Source organism: Hydractinia symbiolongicarpus, chromosome 9 (genome assembly GCF_029227915.1).
Source record: "Hydractinia symbiolongicarpus strain clone_291-10 chromosome 9, HSymV2.1, whole genome shotgun sequence".
NCBI lineage: Eukaryota > Metazoa > Cnidaria > Hydrozoa > Anthoathecata > Hydractiniidae > Hydractinia > Hydractinia symbiolongicarpus.
Window position 1 is genome coordinate 11,101,242 of NC_079883.1, and position 13,181 is coordinate 11,114,422.

Here is a 13,181-nt window from a genome sequence, read left to right on the forward strand (position 1 = left end):
GAATCGCAGATCTGTTTTGAAGTCCTGAGCAATTTCTCGCACAAGACGCTGGAAAGGCAACTTGCGGATCAAGAGCTCGGTTGACTTCTGGTATCTTCTGATTTCTCTGAGAGCAACTGTACCAGGTCTGTAACGATGTGGTTTTTTCACTCCTCCAGTAGCTGGTGCGCTTTTCCTCGCAGCTTTAGTGGCGAGTTGTTTTCGTGGAGCCTTTCCTCCAGTAGATTTACGTGCAGTTTGCTTTGTACGAGCCATATTTTAAGAAGTCGATGTAGTACGGATACACAAGACGGTCTAAAATGCACTATCGCGCCAAAGTTTTATTTCTCATATTGATTGACAGCTAAGGTTCAAAACAAACCATTTGATTGGTGCTAAGAAAGTAATTTCTGATTGGCTGCATAATGACATTACGCTCATTACTTTAACATTTTTATAAAATCTGTGTTTTTTGGCTACGGGAAAACGGCTGTATCTTCTGATACACAAAAGCTTTTGACTTTTTTTTTTTTTAGTAAGTAGCAGAAGGTTTGGCGAATTCCAACGATGCCAAATTTATTGCCTTACTGAAACATTAAGACCACGAATTTTTAAAAAAACTACAGTTTTACTTAAAAAAATGTACAAAATGTTCGGAACATTTTGTAATGACGCAACTCTATTGGTTAATTAGGGTGTTTCCACGAGCAGTAGGTAATTTTATGGCCTCTTTTAAAGCTGTCTGAATTCTGTTAACTCAAACGTTGTTTTTGTACTCGTTCTGTACGCAACTATATCAATATGTCTGGACGCGGAAAAGGAGGTAAAGGATTGGGAAAAGGAGGTGCTAAACGTCACCGAAAAATTCTTCGTGATAACATTCAGGGAATCACAAAACCTGCTATTCGACGTCTTGCTCGACGAGGTGGTGTCAAACGTATCTCTGGCCTTATCTATGAGGAAACCAGAGGTGTACTGAAGGTTTTCTTAGAGAATGTTATTCGTGATGCTGTAACCTACACAGAGCACGCTAAACGCAAGACCGTTACCGCTATGGATGTTGTTTATGCCTTAAAACGTCAAGGAAGAACTCTTTACGGATTCGGAGGTTAAGCGTTGTCATTGCTCAACAAAAACGGCTATTTTTATAGCCACAAATCTTTTAAAACATTACTTTGTGCACGCTTCCAAATTACACAATGTGTAAAGTCTTGTCACAGTTACATTTATTGCTATACGATACTATGTCATATATGACACAAAAAAAATTTAGAAATACTTTGTAGGGTTAATTTGCCTGGGAGTGTTTCCGTGAAAAGCTGGGTTAAGTTAAATGTAAGCAATAACATGGATCAATGTACTTGTCTTTTCTGCAAGTACAGCTAATAATACGTATGAAAAGTGAAGCTAATCCACACACACACATGGGGAAGTATTTTAAATGTAGGCTAGTGTTCTTAAGCACATTATTTAGAAGTTTTATTAACTTCGGTTAACTTGTAGTGACGCCAAGTAAATGTTTTTTTAAAGATGTGTGGTCTTAAAAAAGACCGTTTGTGTTTGGTAGACGTTGGTTTACTTGCTGCTTGTGTATTTTGTGACGGCTTTTGTTCCTTCACTGACTGCGTGTTTTGCAAGTTCTCCAGGCAAGAGAAGACGTACTGCGGTTTGAATTTCACGAGAAGAGATGGTCGACTTTTTGTTTTGAAGAGCCAAACGCGAAGCTTCGGAAGCAATGCGCTCAAAGATGTCGTTGACAAATGAGTTCATGATGCTCATAGCTTTGCTTGAAACTCCGACATCTGGGTGAACTTGTTTCAAAACATTGTAGATGTAAATAGCATAACTTTCCTTTCTCTTTCTCTTGCGTTTCTTTTCACCAGTTCCACCAATCTTTCCTCCTTTTTTGCCGGCTCTTTTTTCACCTTTCTTGGCTACTTTAGGTGCCTGTTTTCCTCCTTTAGCTGCTGCGTCAGACATGGTTAAAAATTTTTGCTACTTAACTTGTAAATAAGCATTAAACTGCAAGTCAAAACTTTTTGTTTATAAGTAAAAAAATCGGATCGAATTCGATCCGAAAACGCCGATACGCAATTTAATTGGTTAAAAAAAAAATCTTTTGTTTAATACTTAATTATGATTGGTTAAAAAAACATGATTTCGATCCTATTTTTATGATGAAAAAACGAGTAAAGTTTATTTCGTTAACACTTACGTTAAATATTCGTACGTTTTTGTATTAACTTACAAATCAAATCGCAGTTATGTCTGGACGTGGAAAAGGTGGAAAAGCTAAGGCTAAAGCCAAGACAAGATCCTCAAGAGCTGGACTTCAATTTCCAGTCGGTAGAGTGCATAGATTCCTTCGTAGAGGGCACTATGCTAACCGAATTGGATCTGGAGCACCAGTTTACTTAGCAGCCGTCTTGGAATATTTATCTGCTGAGATATTGGAGTTGGCTGGTAACGCAGCAAGAGACAACAAAAAAGCTAGGATTATTCCAAGACATTTACAATTGGCTGTTCGTAATGATGAAGAATTAAACAAACTTTTGAGCGGTGTAACCATTGCAGCTGGTGGTGTTTTGCCAAACATTCAAGCTGTCTTACTCCCAAAGAAGAACGACAAAGGACAGAAGAAGTAAACCGCTACACTCAGAAAACAACGGCTATTTTTATAGCCACACATCTTTAAAAAAACATTGTTTTTTTCACAAAACTATAACCTTAAAGTCTAATAGATAATCCATGCATACGCCTTGTCCTAAGTAACTCAAAGAAATTAAATAAAAAAATTTGATCACAACGTCAAAATAAATTGCACGTATTTGCCCCTACTAATGTCTACGGCCATACCACGATGAACACACCCGTTCTCGTCTGATCACGGAAGTTAAGCATCGTCGGGCCGGGATAGTACTTGGATGGGGGACCGCCTGGGAACTCCCGGTGTCGTAGGCTTTTCATTTTCATTTGTTGCCTTTTCATTTCAATGGTGCTGTGATATATTTCTTGTTATAACAATTAAGGAACGTGGCGGTTGTTGAAAGTGTTTCCTATGACATTTTCCTACGACATTTTCAGGTGATAGTACGAGAAAAAAGAGCTTTCAAATGCATACAAACTCGATCTATTGCCGATCATCCAATAACCCTGACGGAATGGCAAATAAAATAAAATTCCGCCGCCTTCCGAGGACTTATATCGCAATCACGTTTCGTAACAGCCAAGCGAGGTTTTACCTTAGCGTTTAAGTCACCACCGACATTTGGCCGCGCAACTTTTCTAAGCTCATTCATTTTGACTTAAGGAGGGGGCGAGCGCGGACGCAGGCCCCCACTACCAGAAATTGTACGGTCGAGTTACTGACGTTTGCAGTAATCGCAGAGGTCAGCCCAAGCGTAGTGCAATGCAAGAGCCTCACTCTGGAAGAAAACCCTCATTGATCAGTCTTTACTTCCCCGTCAGGTAAGTATGAGTTGGAACTGCACCGTAGCATGAGGGTACCCTTCAAAGTTTGTTAATGCTTGTGGCTTGAGTGTGTTATAAACTGCCGTGTCGCGGGGCATAGGCTGTATTCTCCCCCAGTGTACGCGTTTTGTTCCCGCCGTAGACTATGCAGAGTGCCGTCGGAAAGAGGACTGCTATTATTCTTTTATTGCTTATGTGGGCCGCCATCGGTAATAGTGCAACACCAAGGCAACCCGTGGTCACGGCGTGAATGAATCCACCTCCATGACCCAAGGCCAAAAATCAGATTAATATACTGACCATTCAGAGAATGGCCTACCAGATATTAAACTGATAAGAACAGATACTACACTTGATCTTAGCCATTAGGCCGAGAAGCGATAAAGAACAAGCGTTGCCATGATAGGCATCGTCCACACACCGTAACTGCTTGTGGAGCATGTCACGTTACTGTAAAGCTTACAACTGTCACCGCGTACGGATGGACGGCGACATAGTAAAAATCACGGCTGTTGATTTAGCCGTAGGATGGAGAGCGACTGTAGCGAGTGGATGGTAACTTACATGAATGCTAACAAAGGCGACGATACTAAGTGCGTGATATTACTTTCCAATATGACTGCGTACATTCCGTTTATCAACGCATTACGCCAGAACGTGCGCGCGCGTTACACAGTAGACCATGCAGCCGAAATGCGACAGTGCGACCCTGCCAGGAGTCGAACCTGGAATCCCCTGATTCGTAGTCAGATGCCTTATCCATTGGGCCACAGGGCCATGCTTATGACTTCGCCCCATCGTTATTTTGGCTTGCGCATTCGTTTTACTTACGACAGAATTCTTCGTGTTTGTAGCCATGAAAGAAAGGGACTTCTGTGAGTGAATTTTTTTACTGTGGTCTAATAAAAAAGTCGAAACGCAGTGCCCAATATATGAATTGCTCCTAATAGCCGGAAACAGGCCGTGTCGATGATGTAGGCCGACATACGCAACGCAAACCAAAGAACGCTTTATGAAAATCCTAACACGGGCGCGGAAGAAGCCCAAATTAACAGAGTAGATGTAATGCTGAAGACCTCAAACTCCAGCAGCTTCTCTTTCAGACTATTGCGTCGTGCTACAAATAAAAATTAACATGCTTTCGCATAGTCGCGGCTCCCAAAACGGACATTATACGATGTACAGAAACACACATTTCTGTTTTCGCGCCAAATCAATTCCCGGGAGTGGTACTTTTACGTCCGCATACTTCGCACCGTCTTAAATTATATCTCATTTACACGGTAATGTTTAGTATACTTCTACTGTGATAACAAGCATCGTTTATCGTTGGATTGTTGTAAGAAAACATTAAAAATGAGTGAAGCAGCTTCTCCAAAGAAAATCGCACCCAAGAAGAAACCTGCTGCAAAGAAGACAGCTGATCACCCTAAATATGTGGACATGATCAAGGCTGCTATCGCTACCCTAAAGGAACGCGGTGGTTCATCTCGCCAAGCTATTACAAAATATATTCATGCAAATTACAAAGTTGCTGAAAACTCAGATCATCATCTGAAAATGGCTCTTAAACGAGGAGTAACATCAGGCGATTTGATTCAAACTAAAGGCACTGGTGCTTCTGGATCATTCAAGCTAGGTCAGGTAAAAAAAGAAAAACCTAAGAAAAAGGCCGCAGCAAAAAAGCCAACGGCAAAGAAGCCTACTGCAAAGAAAAGTACACCAAAAAAGAAGCCAGCAAAGAAGAGCACGCCAAAGAAAGCAGCAAAGAAGCCTGCCACAAAGAAAGCCTCGGCTAAGAAACCAGCAGCTAAGAAACCCACAAAGAAGCCTGTTGCTAAAAAACCTGCAGCAAAGAAGGTCAAAAAGACTCCCAAAAAGGCAGCAAAGAAGACCGCAAAAAAATAATTTGTGTGTATCTGGCTATTACATTAACAAACGGCTATTTTTATAGCCACACATTTACAAAAAAACATTATCTTGGTACAAAGTTAAACTTGTTTAAGTCACTTAAACAGTTAAAAAAGAGTAATTTTAAGATTAGATTCCCTAAGTTTAAGTATTTTCGTTTTTAAATTTCTTATTTTCTTGCTTTTACTTTTCTTGCCCTTCATATTTTTAACATTGTCAAACTTTATGTAGCATAAAATTTTTATGTAGCATAAAATTTAAACAGAAAGCAGAACAAAGTTTGATATAAAAAGCTAGCCGTAATATTTTTTATGGATGTGTGGCTATAAAAATAGCCGTTTTTTGTTTGGTAAGATGCTTAGGCACGTTCCCCACGAATTCTTCTTGCCAACTGGATGTCTTTAGGCATGATTGTAACTCGTTTTGCGTGAATGGCACACAAGTTAGTATCCTCGAACAAGCCAACAAGGTACGCTTCAGAAGCCTCTTGCAGAGCCATAACGGCTGTGCTCTGGAATCGCAGATCTGTTTTGAAGTCCTGAGCAATTTCTCGCACAAGACGCTGGAAAGGCAACTTGCGGATCAAGAGCTCGGTTGACTTCTGGTATCTTCTGATTTCTCTGAGAGCAACTGTACCAGGTCTGTAACGATGTGGTTTTTTCACTCCTCCAGTAGCTGGTGCGCTTTTCCTCGCAGCTTTAGTGGCGAGTTGTTTTCGTGGAGCCTTTCCTCCAGTAGATTTACGTGCAGTTTGCTTTGTACGAGCCATATTTTAAGAAGTCGATGTAGTACGGATACACAAGACGGTCTAAAATGCACTATCGCGCCAAAGTTTTATTTCTCATATTGATTGACAGCTAAGGTTCAAAACAAACCATTTGATTGGTGCTAAGAAAGTAATTTCTGATTGGCTGCATAATGACATTACGCTCATTACTTTAACATTTTTATAAAATCTGTGTTTTTTGGCTACGGGAAAACGGCTGTATCTTCTGATACACAAAAGCTTTTGACTTTTTTTTTTTTTAGTAAGTAGCAGAAGGTTTGGCGAATTCCAACGATGCCAAATTTATTGCCTTACTGAAACATTAAGACCACGAATTTTTAAAAAAACTACAGTTTTACTTAAAAAAATGTACAAAATGTTCGGAACATTTTGTAATGACGCAACTCTATTGGTTAATTAGGGTGTTTCCACGAGCAGTAGGTAATTTTATGGCCTCTTTTTAAAGCTGTCTGAATTCTGTTAACTCAAACGTTGTTTTTGTACTCGTTCTGTACGCAACTATATCAATATGTCTGGACGCGGAAAAGGAGGTAAAGGATTGGGAAAAGGAGGTGCTAAACGTCACCGAAAAATTCTTCGTGATAACATTCAGGGAATCACAAAACCTGCTATTCGACGTCTTGCTCGACGAGGTGGTGTCAAACGTATCTCTGGCCTTATCTATGAGGAAACCAGAGGTGTACTGAAGGTTTTCTTAGAGAATGTTATTCGTGATGCTGTAACCTACACAGAGCACGCTAAACGCAAGACCGTTACCGCTATGGATGTTGTTTATGCCTTAAAACGTCAAGGAAGAACTCTTTACGGATTCGGAGGTTAAGCGTTGTCATTGCTCAACAAAAACGGCTATTTTTATAGCCACAAATCTTTTAAAACATTACTTTGTGCACGCTTCCAAATTACACAATGTGTAAAGTCTTGTCACAGTTACATTTATTGCTATACGATACTATGTCATATATGACACAAAAAAAATTTAGAAATACTTTGTAGGGTTAATTTGCCTGGGAGTGTTTCCGTGAAAAGCTGGGTTAAGTTAAATGTAAGCAATAACATGGATCAATGTACTTGTCTTTTCTGCAAGTACAGCTAATAATACGTATGAAAAGTGAAGCTAATCCACACACACACATGGGGAAGTATTTTAAATGTAGGCTAGTGTTCTTAAGCACATTATTTAGAAGTTTTATTAACTTCGGTTAACTTGTAGTGACGCCAAGTAAATGTTTTTTTAAAGATGTGTGGTCTTAAAAAAGACCGTTTGTGTTTGGTAGACGTTGGTTTACTTGCTGCTTGTGTATTTTGTGACGGCTTTTGTTCCTTCACTGACTGCGTGTTTTGCAAGTTCTCCAGGCAAGAGAAGACGTACTGCGGTTTGAATTTCACGAGAAGAGATGGTCGACTTTTTGTTTTGAAGAGCCAAACGCGAAGCTTCGGAAGCAATGCGCTCAAAGATGTCGTTGACAAATGAGTTCATGATGCTCATAGCTTTGCTTGAAACTCCGACATCTGGGTGAACTTGTTTCAAAACATTGTAGATGTAAATAGCATAACTTTCCTTTCTCTTTCTCTTGCGTTTCTTTTCACCAGTTCCACCAATCTTTCCTCCTTTTTTGCCGGCTCTTTTTTCACCTTTCTTGGCTACTTTAGGTGCCTGTTTTCCTCCTTTAGCTGCTGCGTCAGACATGGTTAAAAATTTTTGCTACTTAACTTGTAAATAAGCATTAAACTGCAAGTCAAAACTTTTTGTTTATAAGTAAAAAAATCGGATCGAATTCGATCCGAAAACGCCGATACGCAATTTAATTGGTTAAAAAAAAAATCTTTTGTTTAATACTTAATTATGATTGGTTAAAAAAACATGATTTCGATCCTATTTTTATGATGAAAAAACGAGTAAAGTTTATTTCGTTAACACTTACGTTAAATATTCGTACGTTTTTGTATTAACTTACAAATCAAATCGCAGTTATGTCTGGACGTGGAAAAGGTGGAAAAGCTAAGGCTAAAGCCAAGACAAGATCCTCAAGAGCTGGACTTCAATTTCCAGTCGGTAGAGTGCATAGATTCCTTCGTAGAGGGCACTATGCTAACCGAATTGGATCTGGAGCACCAGTTTACTTAGCAGCCGTCTTGGAATATTTATCTGCTGAGATATTGGAGTTGGCTGGTAACGCAGCAAGAGACAACAAAAAAGCTAGGATTATTCCAAGACATTTACAATTGGCTGTTCGTAATGATGAAGAATTAAACAAACTTTTGAGCGGTGTAACCATTGCAGCTGGTGGTGTTTTGCCAAACATTCAAGCTGTCTTACTCCCAAAGAAGAACGACAAAGGACAGAAGAAGTAAACCGCTACACTCAGAAAACAACGGCTATTTTTATAGCCACACATCTTTAAAAAAACATTGTTTTTTTCACAAAACTATAACCTTAAAGTCTAATAGATAATCCATGCATACGCCTTGTCCTAAGTAACTCAAAGAAATTAAATAAAAAAATTTGATCACAACGTCAAAATAAATTGCACGTATTTGCCCCTACTAATGTCTACGGCCATACCACGATGAACACACCCGTTCTCGTCTGATCACGGAAGTTAAGCATCGTCGGGCCGGGATAGTACTTGGATGGGGGACCGCCTGGGAACTCCCGGTGTCGTAGGCTTTTCATTTTCATTTGTTGCCTTTTCATTTCAATGGTGCTGTGATATATTTCTTGTTATAACAATTAAGGAACGTGGCGGTTGTTGAAAGTGTTTCCTATGACATTTTCCTACGACATTTTCAGGTGATAGTACGAGAAAAAAGAGCTTTCAAATGCATACAAACTCGATCTATTGCCGATCATCCAATAACCCTGACGGAATGGCAAATAAAATAAAATTCCGCCGCCTTCCGAGGACTTATATCGCAATCACGTTTCGTAACAGCCAAGCGAGGTTTTACCTTAGCGTTTAAGTCACCACCGACATTTGGCCGCGCAACTTTTCTAAGCTCATTCATTTTGACTTAAGGAGGGGGCGAGCGCGGACGCAGGCCCCCACTACCAGAAATTGTACGGTCGAGTTACTGACGTTTGCAGTAATCGCAGAGGTCAGCCCAAGCGTAGTGCAATGCAAGAGCCTCACTCTGGAAGAAAACCCTCATTGATCAGTCTTTACTTCCCCGTCAGGTAAGTATGAGTTGGAACTGCACCGTAGCATGAGGGTACCCTTCAAAGTTTGTTAATGCTTGTGGCTTGAGTGTGTTATAAACTGCCGTGTCGCGGGGCATAGGCTGTATTCTCCCCCAGTGTACGCGTTTTGTTCCCGCCGTAGACTATGCAGAGTGCCGTCGGAAAGAGGACTGCTATTATTCTTTTATTGCTTATGTGGGCCGCCATCGGTAATAGTGCAACACCAAGGCAACCCGTGGTCACGGCGTGAATGAATCCACCTCCATGACCCAAGGCCAAAAATCAGATTAATATACTGACCATTCAGAGAATGGCCTACCAGATATTAAACTGATAAGAACAGATACTACACTTGATCTTAGCCATTAGGCCGAGAAGCGATAAAGAACAAGCGTTGCCATGATAGGCATCGTCCACACACCGTAACTGCTTGTGGAGCATGTCACGTTACTGTAAAGCTTACAACTGTCACCGCGTACGGATGGACGGCGACATAGTAAAAATCACGGCTGTTGATTTAGCCGTAGGATGGAGAGCGACTGTAGCGAGTGGATGGTAACTTACATGAATGCTAACAAAGGCGACGATACTAAGTGCGTGATATTACTTTCCAATATGACTGCGTACATTCCGTTTATCAACGCATTACGCCAGAACGTGCGCGCGCGTTACACAGTAGACCATGCAGCCGAAATGCGACAGTGCGACCCTGCCAGGAGTCGAACCTGGAATCCCCTGATTCGTAGTCAGATGCCTTATCCATTGGGCCACAGGGCCATGCTTATGACTTCGCCCCATCGTTATTTTGGCTTGCGCATTCGTTTTACTTACGACAGAATTCTTCGTGTTTGTAGCCATGAAAGAAAGGGACTTCTGTGAGTGAATTTTTTTACTGTGGTCTAATAAAAAAGTCGAAACGCAGTGCCCAATATATGAATTGCTCCTAATAGCCGGAAACAGGCCGTGTCGATGATGTAGGCCGACATACGCAACGCAAACCAAAGAACGCTTTATGAAAATCCTAACACGGGCGCGGAAGAAGCCCAAATTAACAGAGTAGATGTAATGCTGAAGACCTCAAACTCCAGCAGCTTCTCTTTCAGACTATTGCGTCGTGCTACAAATAAAAATTAACATGCTTTCGCATAGTCGCGGCTCCCAAAACGGACATTATACGATGTACAGAAACACACATTTCTGTTTTCGCGCCAAATCAATTCCCGGGAGTGGTACTTTTACGTCCGCATACTTCGCACCGTCTTAAATTATATCTCATTTACACGGTAATGTTTAGTATACTTCTACTGTGATAACAAGCATCGTTTATCGTTGGATTGTTGTAAGAAAACATTAAAAATGAGTGAAGCAGCTTCTCCAAAGAAAATCGCACCCAAGAAGAAACCTGCTGCAAAGAAGACAGCTGATCACCCTAAATATGTGGACATGATCAAGGCTGCTATCGCTACCCTAAAGGAACGCGGTGGTTCATCTCGCCAAGCTATTACAAAATATATTCATGCAAATTACAAAGTTGCTGAAAACTCAGATCATCATCTGAAAATGGCTCTTAAACGAGGAGTAACATCAGGCGATTTGATTCAAACTAAAGGCACTGGTGCTTCTGGATCATTCAAGCTAGGTCAGGTAAAAAAAGAAAAACCTAAGAAAAAGGCCGCAGCAAAAAAGCCAACGGCAAAGAAGCCTACTGCAAAGAAAAGTACACCAAAAAAGAAGCCAGCAAAGAAGAGCACGCCAAAGAAAGCAGCAAAGAAGCCTGCCACAAAGAAAGCCTCGGCTAAGAAACCAGCAGCTAAGAAACCCACAAAGAAGCCTGTTGCTAAAAAACCTGCAGCAAAGAAGGTCAAAAAGACTCCCAAAAAGGCAGCAAAGAAGACCGCAAAAAAATAATTTGTGTGTATCTGGCTATTACATTAACAAACGGCTATTTTTATAGCCACACATTTACAAAAAAACATTATCTTGGTACAAAGTTAAACTTGTTTAAGTCACTTAAACAGTTAAAAAAGAGTAATTTTAAGATTAGATTCCCTAAGTTTAAGTATTTTCGTTTTTAAATTTCTTATTTTCTTGCTTTTACTTTTCTTGCCCTTCATATTTTTAACATTGTCAAACTTTATGTAGCATAAAATTTTTATGTAGCATAAAATTTAAACAGAAAGCAGAACAAAGTTTGATATAAAAAGCTAGCCGTAATATTTTTTATGGATGTGTGGCTATAAAAATAGCCGTTTTTTGTTTGGTAAGATGCTTAGGCACGTTCCCCACGAATTCTTCTTGCCAACTGGATGTCTTTAGGCATGATTGTAACTCGTTTTGCGTGAATGGCACACAAGTTAGTATCCTCGAACAAGCCAACAAGGTACGCTTCAGAAGCCTCTTGCAGAGCCATAACGGCTGTGCTCTGGAATCGCAGATCTGTTTTGAAGTCCTGAGCAATTTCTCGCACAAGACGCTGGAAAGGCAACTTGCGGATCAAGAGCTCGGTTGACTTCTGGTATCTTCTGATTTCTCTGAGAGCAACTGTACCAGGTCTGTAACGATGTGGTTTTTTCACTCCTCCAGTAGCTGGTGCGCTTTTCCTCGCAGCTTTAGTGGCGAGTTGTTTTCGTGGAGCCTTTCCTCCAGTAGATTTACGTGCAGTTTGCTTTGTACGAGCCATATTTTAAGAAGTCGATGTAGTACGGATACACAAGACGGTCTAAAATGCACTATCGCGCCAAAGTTTTATTTCTCATATTGATTGACAGCTAAGGTTCAAAACAAACCATTTGATTGGTGCTAAGAAAGTAATTTCTGATTGGCTGCATAATGACATTACGCTCATTACTTTAACATTTTTATAAAATCTGTGTTTTTTGGCTACGGGAAAACGGCTGTATCTTCTGATACACAAAAGCTTTTGACTTTTTTTTTTTTTAGTAAGTAGCAGAAGGTTTGGCGAATTCCAACGATGCCAAATTTATTGCCTTACTGAAACATTAAGACCACGAATTTTTAAAAAAACTACAGTTTTACTTAAAAAAATGTACAAAATGTTCGGAACATTTTGTAATGACGCAACTCTATTGGTTAATTAGGGTGTTTCCACGAGCAGTAGGTAATTTTATGGCCTCTTTTTAAAGCTGTCTGAATTCTGTTAACTCAAACGTTGTTTTTGTACTCGTTCTGTACGCAACTATATCAATATGTCTGGACGCGGAAAAGGAGGTAAAGGATTGGGAAAAGGAGGTGCTAAACGTCACCGAAAAATTCTTCGTGATAACATTCAGGGAATCACAAAACCTGCTATTCGACGTCTTGCTCGACGAGGTGGTGTCAAACGTATCTCTGGCCTTATCTATGAGGAAACCAGAGGTGTACTGAAGGTTTTCTTAGAGAATGTTATTCGTGATGCTGTAACCTACACAGAGCACGCTAAACGCAAGACCGTTACCGCTATGGATGTTGTTTATGCCTTAAAACGTCAAGGAAGAACTCTTTACGGATTCGGAGGTTAAGCGTTGTCATTGCTCAACAAAAACGGCTATTTTTATAGCCACAAATCTTTTAAAACATTACTTTGTGCACGCTTCCAAATTACACAATGTGTAAAGTCTTGTCACAGTTACATTTATTGCTATACGATACTATGTCATATATGACACAAAAAAAATTTAGAAATACTTTGTAGGGTTAATTTGCCTGGGAGTGTTTCCGTGAAAAGCTGGGTTAAGTTAAATGTAAGCAATAACATGGATCAATGTACTTGTCTTTTCTGCAAGTACAGCTAATAATACGTATGAAAAGTGAAGCTAATCCACACACACACATGGGGAAGTATTTTAAATGTAGGCT

General features: G+C 40.1%; 8 non-coding genes across 8 annotated transcripts; 2 read left to right on the forward strand and 6 right to left on the reverse strand.

The window, feature by feature from the left end:
* Positions 1–2,821: 2,821 nt before the first annotated feature.
* Positions 2,822–2,940, forward strand: LOC130658261 (5S ribosomal RNA). Its single transcript, XR_008985478.1, has one exon. It is a non-coding gene; the product is annotated as a 5S ribosomal RNA (ribosomal RNA).
* A 350-nt stretch (positions 2,941–3,290) lies between these two features.
* LOC130660218 (U1 spliceosomal RNA) lies at positions 3,291–3,455 on the reverse strand. The gene has a single exon (XR_008987419.1). It is a non-coding gene; the product is annotated as a U1 spliceosomal RNA (small nuclear RNA).
* A 185-nt stretch (positions 3,456–3,640) lies between these two features.
* On the reverse strand, positions 3,641–3,832 carry LOC130661263 (U2 spliceosomal RNA). The gene has a single exon (XR_008988456.1). It is a non-coding gene; the product is annotated as a U2 spliceosomal RNA (small nuclear RNA).
* A 322-nt stretch (positions 3,833–4,154) lies between these two features.
* Trnar-acg (transfer RNA arginine (anticodon ACG)) lies at positions 4,155–4,227 on the reverse strand. The gene has a single exon. It is a non-coding gene; the product is annotated as a tRNA-Arg (tRNA).
* Positions 4,228–8,697: 4,470 nt separating this feature from the next.
* On the forward strand, positions 8,698–8,816 carry LOC130658262 (5S ribosomal RNA). Its single transcript, XR_008985479.1, has one exon. It is a non-coding gene; the product is annotated as a 5S ribosomal RNA (ribosomal RNA).
* Positions 8,817–9,166: 350 nt separating this feature from the next.
* LOC130660219 (U1 spliceosomal RNA) lies at positions 9,167–9,331 on the reverse strand. The gene has a single exon (XR_008987420.1). It is a non-coding gene; the product is annotated as a U1 spliceosomal RNA (small nuclear RNA).
* A 185-nt stretch (positions 9,332–9,516) lies between these two features.
* On the reverse strand, positions 9,517–9,708 carry LOC130661264 (U2 spliceosomal RNA). The gene has a single exon (XR_008988457.1). It is a non-coding gene; the product is annotated as a U2 spliceosomal RNA (small nuclear RNA).
* A 322-nt stretch (positions 9,709–10,030) lies between these two features.
* Positions 10,031–10,103, reverse strand: Trnar-acg (transfer RNA arginine (anticodon ACG)). The gene has a single exon. It is a non-coding gene; the product is annotated as a tRNA-Arg (tRNA).
* Between the last annotated feature and the right edge of the window lie 3,078 nt (positions 10,104–13,181).